This window comes from Cupressus sempervirens, chromosome 9 (assembly GCF_028749045.1).
Source record: "Cupressus sempervirens isolate cs-2001-9-10 chromosome 9, ASM2874904v1, whole genome shotgun sequence".
Lineage (NCBI taxonomy): Eukaryota > Viridiplantae > Streptophyta > Pinopsida > Cupressales > Cupressaceae > Cupressus > Cupressus sempervirens.
Genome location: NC_143126.1, coordinates 606013994 through 606021736, shown reverse-complemented (window position 1 = coordinate 606021736; position 7743 = coordinate 606013994).

Genomic DNA, 7743 nt, shown 5'->3' with positions numbered 1-7743 from the left:
GTTTTTTGCATACATGCCTGGTTTTGAGGCCTTCCAAGTTATGACCAACAAGATTAACAAAATTTTAGGCTTATAATTTTAACCGATCCTTCATCTAGCTCTTCTATCTCCCTTTACTTCACACTTTTTCTGCATGCCTAAGCTAAGAATAGACACCCCTATTTATACTTTCCAAAATGGATTACAAAATATTCTAGATCATTACATAATAGAAGGCCAACCTCAAAATGGTCTGCACACATCCCAAGACAAGATCATTACATTAAATTCATAACCCAAATTAAATACATAAGTTGGCTCAAAATAGGAATGAATCATAGAAAAAATTGGTGAAATAAGGAAATGAGCATCCTAAAACATTAGGTTCACTTGGCACTTGAAGGAATGCTTGGCCACCAAAGAACTCAATCAATACTAGACAACTCGACCAACATTGAACAACTTAGCCAACATTGAGCAATTGTAGCTCAACAACCACTAGAACTTGACACTAACTAAACATTGGAACTAACATGTAGAATGAAATAAAAAATGATTAGGATAGCAAGGAAACCTAGGATGCTCCTACATCAAACACTATCATCTTTTGTGGTTAATTGACCTCTACTATCTTCTATTGCTCAGACATTACCATTTTCTATTACTCAACCATTACTCTCACAAATCAGCCATCTAGAAATTATAGAAAATAAAACCTAGTCCTTCTTCATCCCCTTTTCAAAAATTTTACCCTTAATCATACACATTTTAATAATAGTATAATTTATCTCATCTAGAACTCCAATCAAAGGTAATAATGTGTTCTTGAATCCATTTACCCAAATAGTATATTGATTAAACCTATCATCATGCACAACATGTTTATCATATTTCCAAGGTCTACCCAATAGAATGTGACAATAATCCATAGTCATAATATCACATAGAACTTCATCAAAGTAGGTCCAATTTTGAATGTCACAACACATTTCTCACTTACATGTAACTCATGCTCATCTTTGATCCATGAAACATGATAGGGTTTAGGATGCCTCAATCTTTTCAACTATAACTTTATAACCATCTCTTCAGATGCCAATTTGTTGAACTTCCACTATAAATGATTACTTTACAACACTTCATTTCTATCTTACATCTAGTCTTGAAAAGACTTCTCTTCAGGATAGGCTCTTTTTTAACTTTCTCACTACATAGAGTTCTTCATACCATCAAGTTTTCTCTAGCCTTAGTATTACTCAGAGTATTCATAGGTTCACCTTGGACCACAAAATTTCTATTACCACTTTCACTTTCACTAGAGTATTTATACTCAAAGGATCTATGCCCTTCTTTACCACATTTGAAACAATTACCATGAGAACCACCTCTAGGGTAAAAATTACCTCTTCCTTGCTAAGAACTAGTACCTCCTTAGTAAGAAATACCACCTTTCCACTTGGCCTTTTCTTTACCTTCATTCTTCCATTCATATAAACCACTATCTTGCATAAAATTGTTAAATCTGCTACTCTCTCTTTATAAGATCTACGTCTGCCTCTCTAGAATCTACCACCTTTACTTCTCTATCTTTGATCATGCTTCTTTGACAAGATCTCCTCATATTTTAGGGAATATTGGTATGCCTCCTCCACACTATCCAATTACACAATTATTATTTCATCTTGGATTCTATACCTCAAACCATTTAGGTACATGGAAAATTTCTCAACCTCATCATCCACATGTCCAAATTTGATGTCCAATCTATAGAATTCCTTAGTGTACTCCTTCAGGGTCATGTCCTTTTTTCTTAGATTTTATATTTTCATCAACAAGATAAATTGGTAATTAGTAGGAAGGAACTTATTTTCCTTGTTCACCATTTTCAAAAAGGTTATGATATTTTCTTTTCCTTTTCCTAGTCTATCAATTTGTAAATGTTCCCACCTTTGTGAGGCATGACCTTTCAGTCTAGTGACTGCAATATTCATCTTCCTACTATCAAGAGTTCTTTCAAAATCAAATAACTTCTCCATATCTAAGATCCAATACAACACACCATTGGTATCCAACTTCATCATAAGGAAAAACTTCCACATCACATTTTGAATGTTCCCTAGATAACACTCTCAAAAATATTTCCTCATCTTGATATTCTTCAGGCTCCAGATTAGGGTTTGGTGTCATTTCTTCATCATCACTCACATCATAAAGATGATCTCCTCTCCTCTAGGTTGTCTCCATAATATATAATTTGACTACAATCTATCTCAACATGTCCAATATGGCATTATCAAAATTTCCTCCACCTCGAACCATTTTGACAAATAGGTTCCTGTAAGATCGTACCCCTAGTGCAAGTTGTAGGTCAAGCATGTAGATCTTAAATTGAGAGGGGGGGGGGGGGGGGGGGGGGGCGCGTGAATTAGTTATTCAAGGTCCAAATATCTTAATAAAAACATTTTCATCAAGTAAAGTGAGCCCATTAAACTATTCATTCATTCAAGCTTAAACTTTCCTACTTAGCAAGTTACTAAAAATCAACATGCAAGAATAACACATGAAGAATCAACACATTATATAGTGATTTACGTGGAAACCTAGTTTTGGGAAAAACCACCAGTAACATGCTACTCAATTCTTAGTCTTCTAAAGTGATGCCCTATGAAAGGATTTCCCTATTAAAGGCTACAACACACTATTAAATGTGACCTGGTTAAAAGATTTAACCACCCTGTTAGAAGTGGGCTTGGTTAGAGGACTTTAGAACATTCACTTGGAATGTCACTCTATTAAAGGATTTACAAATGGCTACTAAACCAACCTAAGCCCATAGGATTTTACCATAACTGGTATAATTGTTAGAGAGTAACAATAAGGGCTTTTGACCTAATACAACTCACAACTTAACTTATAGATTTTAGATCTCTGTTCAGCTCACAACATTGCTTGGCTTTTAGTCTCTTTAGCTTTGACAGCTTGTCCTTCTTTCAATATTTGTCTCATTGAGTCTCCATGCTCGATATACTAGTTTAATCTCCTATATGGCCACTTATCAAAGTAGAGTCTCTGTGCTCTGTTCTTCCTTCTTCTTGATGCCTTCTCCTTGACACCCTTCAACAATTTTGACCCAACAACTCTAACTTCTTGACCTGTGACTCCTTAAATAGAAGTCTATAATCCTTTTCCCTCTCAAATCTTCCTACTTTTAGTCTTAGTTTGAATAGATTAGGTAGGATTTAATGAATCTACCTCATATCTTGTTCCTTCTAGAAACATCATGAAGAATCCTCCTGAATTTGCCCAAAAATTGTTTACCTAAAATTCTGTGAGATCAGCTCATCATCCTTATCCTTCATTTGGTTGACAAAATTCAAGGTAAAAAACTTGTCAGCTTAGATTTGAAAAATATTTGAATTTTCAAATAATGCAGTAGCTTAGCACTATTGAAATTCTATTGCTTAGCACATATTGTGTTACACGGCAACAACTACACTTTACTGATCCTCATCACCTACTATGGATTCACTCGACATCCACTAAGCTTTTTTGATTCTCGTCACCTGGGCTTTTCTTGGCTCCTTCTGTATCACTCAACACACACTAGATTTTTCATTTGCTTGACGCTTACTAAAAAATTGCTTGGCATGAACTAGCTTGCTCGACACTCACTTATAAACTTAGTCAAGATTTGCAGACAACTTTGTTACAACTTGTTCTTCTAAAGTTTCTAAGTGTGGACAACCTTTGTATCTTCAAGTATACTATTAATACATCATTTTATCATTTTCTTATTTGATCCTTGCACTTTATTAAAAAACCATAACTCAACCTTTCCTTAGGTTATTTTGTTACATCTTGTTGATTAAATCCTCTTCATCAATCAACTAAGTGATAGTACTTGGATCTTATTAGCAATTACCATTCTAGCAAATAGCAGGTTTGACATCAGTGACAAAACAATGATTGAAAACATTCTTTAGCAACAATCTCCCTCTTTGCAAATAATCTTCCTTCTCCAACAATCTCCCTCTTTGGCATTGATGGCAAACCAAACTGATCAACCAAGTTATCAAAATGCTAACTAGGTTAAAACAATAAATCAAATGCAAAAAAGAAATTGTGTTACTATCAGTTTTCACATCTCCCTTTCTGATCTTCTATCCTAATTTCTTTGCTTCTACTTCTTCCTCTTAGGTTTTGTTTCCTTTTTCTTTCCTTTCTACTATTTCTTCTCCTTCTAAATGTCTGATCATTTCTTGTATGACTCCCTCTTTTCTCTAGCTTACTACTTTGATCAATTTTTCTCTTCTTAACTATTATTTCTCCCTCCTACATTTTGTTTCTTTAAATGTGCCATGCCATTTCTCCTTTTGCACATTATTTCTTCCTTTGTATGCATTGATTAGTTTCTACTATTTTGGTATTAACTACTTCTCCCTTTGTCCATTTGATTCTGTAAATTTGATCAGTTTCTACTATTCTCCCTCTTTGACAATAATGCCAAAGACATATTATTTCAACATCTTAACATGCAATTGTAGCATTTGAAGGTACTCCAATTTTCTCTCTCTATCACCTTACTTATGACTTATTTGGAATTTTAGTACTTTGAATACTTTAGGCATAATCCTAAAGTAAGTATCCTATACATCAATTTATAACATTTCAACATTCAACTCACTTGATGCAAGCCAATCTTGCTTTTGCTCAAACAACCTTGGATAGGGGTATCACCCCTAACTTACCTCTAAGTTACTCAAATGCATCTTTAGGTAGTGCTTTCGTGAAGATGTCAGCAATTTGTTCCTTTGAGTTGACATATTCCATCCTTGCTTGTCTTCCACCAATTCTCTTTCATAGTGATACTTAATTGCAGTATGCTTTGTTTTTGCATGCATCATAGGATTCTTTGATATGTTGATGGCACTTGTGTTATCACAATATAGTATCATAGGTTCAGTTACCTCTTCCTTCATTCCTTACAATAGATGTTTGATCCATACAATATTGGTGCAGTTGATAGCATCAACAACATATTTAGCTTCTATTGTGGACTATGAGGTACAACTTTGCTTTTTTCTGGTCCAAGTGACCAATCTTTTACCTAACAAAAGTGCTCCTCCACTAGTGCTCTTTCTATCATCAATATTACCTCCATAGTCTGCATCAGTGTAAACTTTTAACTCAAAATTTTCACTCCTCTTGTAGTATAATCCAAAGTCATATGTTCCTTTTAGGTACCTCAATATTCTTTTTACTACCATTAGCTGATTTTCTCTTGGGTTAGTAGAAAATCTTGCCACTATTCAAATAGCTAATGCAATATCTAGTCTACCATGCACAACATACTACAATTTTCCAATCATTGATCTATACATTATCTGATTTACTTTAGCTGACTCGTCATTCTTGGATAACTTATGTCCTATTACCATTGGTGTACTGACTGGTTTTGAATCTTCTAAGCCAAATGTCTTAAGTATCTCCTTGATGTATTTTGATTGGGTCACAAATATGCCATTCTTTAGTTGATGTACTTGCAATCCAACAAAAAATTTGATTTCTCCAAACATTGACATCTCAAACTCATGTTTCATTTGATCAGCAAAATCTTTTCAAAGGGCATCTTTTCCTCCAAATATGTCATCAACAAAGATTTCAGATATCAAAATATCTTTACCGTTTTCTGCCTTGATATACAGGTTGTTTTTGTCATCTATTTTCTCAAATCTAATCTTCACAAGATATCTATGCAATCTCTCATACCATGCTCTAGGTGCTTGCTTCAAACCATAGAGTGATTTATGTAGTTTGCAAACCATAACCTTGTTGTTGTCATCAACAAATCCCTCTGGTTGTTCTATGTAGACTTCATCTTCTAGTATACCATTCAGAAACATAGACTTTACATCCATTTGGTAGTCTTTGAAACCTTTGTAGGCAACATTTGCAAGCAGTGTTCTCACTTCTTCCATTCTTGCAATAGGGGCAAATGTTTCCCCATAGTCTAGTCCTTCTTCTTGTGCATAACCTTTGTAGACTAGTCTGGCCTTATTTTTGTGATCTCACCATTCTCATCTAACTTGTTCCTAAATACCCATTTGGTACCAATCACATTTTTATCAGCTAGTCTTGGGACTAAGTGTTGGAATGTCTTAATGGGAAGAATGCTTTTGAGAGTTGGGGGGGGGGGGGGGGGGGGGATGGGGTGAATCAGAAGTACTAGCCTTTTAACCACTTTTATACCCTTAATAACATATAATTGAAATTAACATGCATGCATATAAACATTAAACAATCATGAGAAACAAACATGCATCACCACATAACACTTGAGATTTTGGTAACCCAGAAACCCTCCAGAAACCCTCCAGGAATAAGAAGGTAAAACTGGGGTGGGGATGATACTCACAAAATTACTGCAACAATTGATTTCAACCACTTTTGATGGTTTGCCCTATTAAAGGCCTACCCTGTTAAAGGCTACAACACACTGTTAAATGGGACACTATTAAAGGATTTCAACACCCTGTTAGGAGTGTGCCGTGTTAGAGGACTTAAGAACATTTAACTTAGAATGCCTCCCTATTAAAGGATTTACATAAGGTTGTTAAACCTACCCAAGTCCATGAGATTTCCAAGTTCCTAATACAATTATGAGAGAGTATTAGAATAATACACCTGATCTAATGCAATCTCTGATGCTGATCTCAGGTACTTGTTCTGCTCTATTATTAACTAATCTCTACTAGATCTGATCTGCTAATTGTGTTCCTTGTTCTGTTCTGATCAACTAGATGTGTAAATGTTGTCCTTTCCTTTAAAATCTTTGACACCAATGTTCTACAATGACCTTAATAGGCTCTGCTTTTTCTTCTTCTCATGATTCCTTTCTCCTCTCTCTATTCAATGGTGTCAAGACTCCCTTATAAAGATTAGTGGTCCATCATGCATCCTTGATTCAAATGTTCCCACTCAAACCCTTTAAATTTACCTATTGGTTGCATGAGGATCAAATAGGTGATTGTGAGGATTTGATCTTATCCTTTTATCCTATCAATGAGTCATGCATAACCATTTTTCATCTTGGTTTGTGATTGCACAAAATTTTATGCTGATCCTACATTGCTCAGCACATGAAGTAATATTGATGCTCGACACCATCTATTTTGGATTGCTAAGCATCTACTATAGTTTCTGTATTACTCGACACCTATTAGTTTTCTACATTTCTTAGCTTCTACTAATTCTTGAATTACTCAGCTCCTATAGGATTACTGTCACTCGACACCTATTGAATTCCTACTTTTCTCAGCACCTATTTGACTTTTTCTTTTCTCAGGAACCTATTGGATACTAAGTCACTCGGCACATGTTGAACTCTATATAGCTCGGCATATACTATAATGTGTTGTGCTCGGTAGCAACTGTAGTTTGTTCGACACTATCTATGACTCGGTACATAAAGAAATTCTAGCTCAGCTTCCTTTGTGTACTTGACATGTATAGTGAAGATGGTTAAGTGTGTTGACACTCATTTTTTAATCTTACTTATCGATCAACAATCTCCCCCTTTCACATGAGTGTCAAAAACACTTACTGATCATTCATGATCCAATCCTTGTGTATCTTTTCTTCACTTACAAAATTTCAAGAAGATATTGTGAACAAAAATATACCTTATGACTCCCCCTGAGTTGATTATGCCTTATTATGTCATGAATTTTGATATCTTGTGCCATTGTACCTGATGTTCTCTAT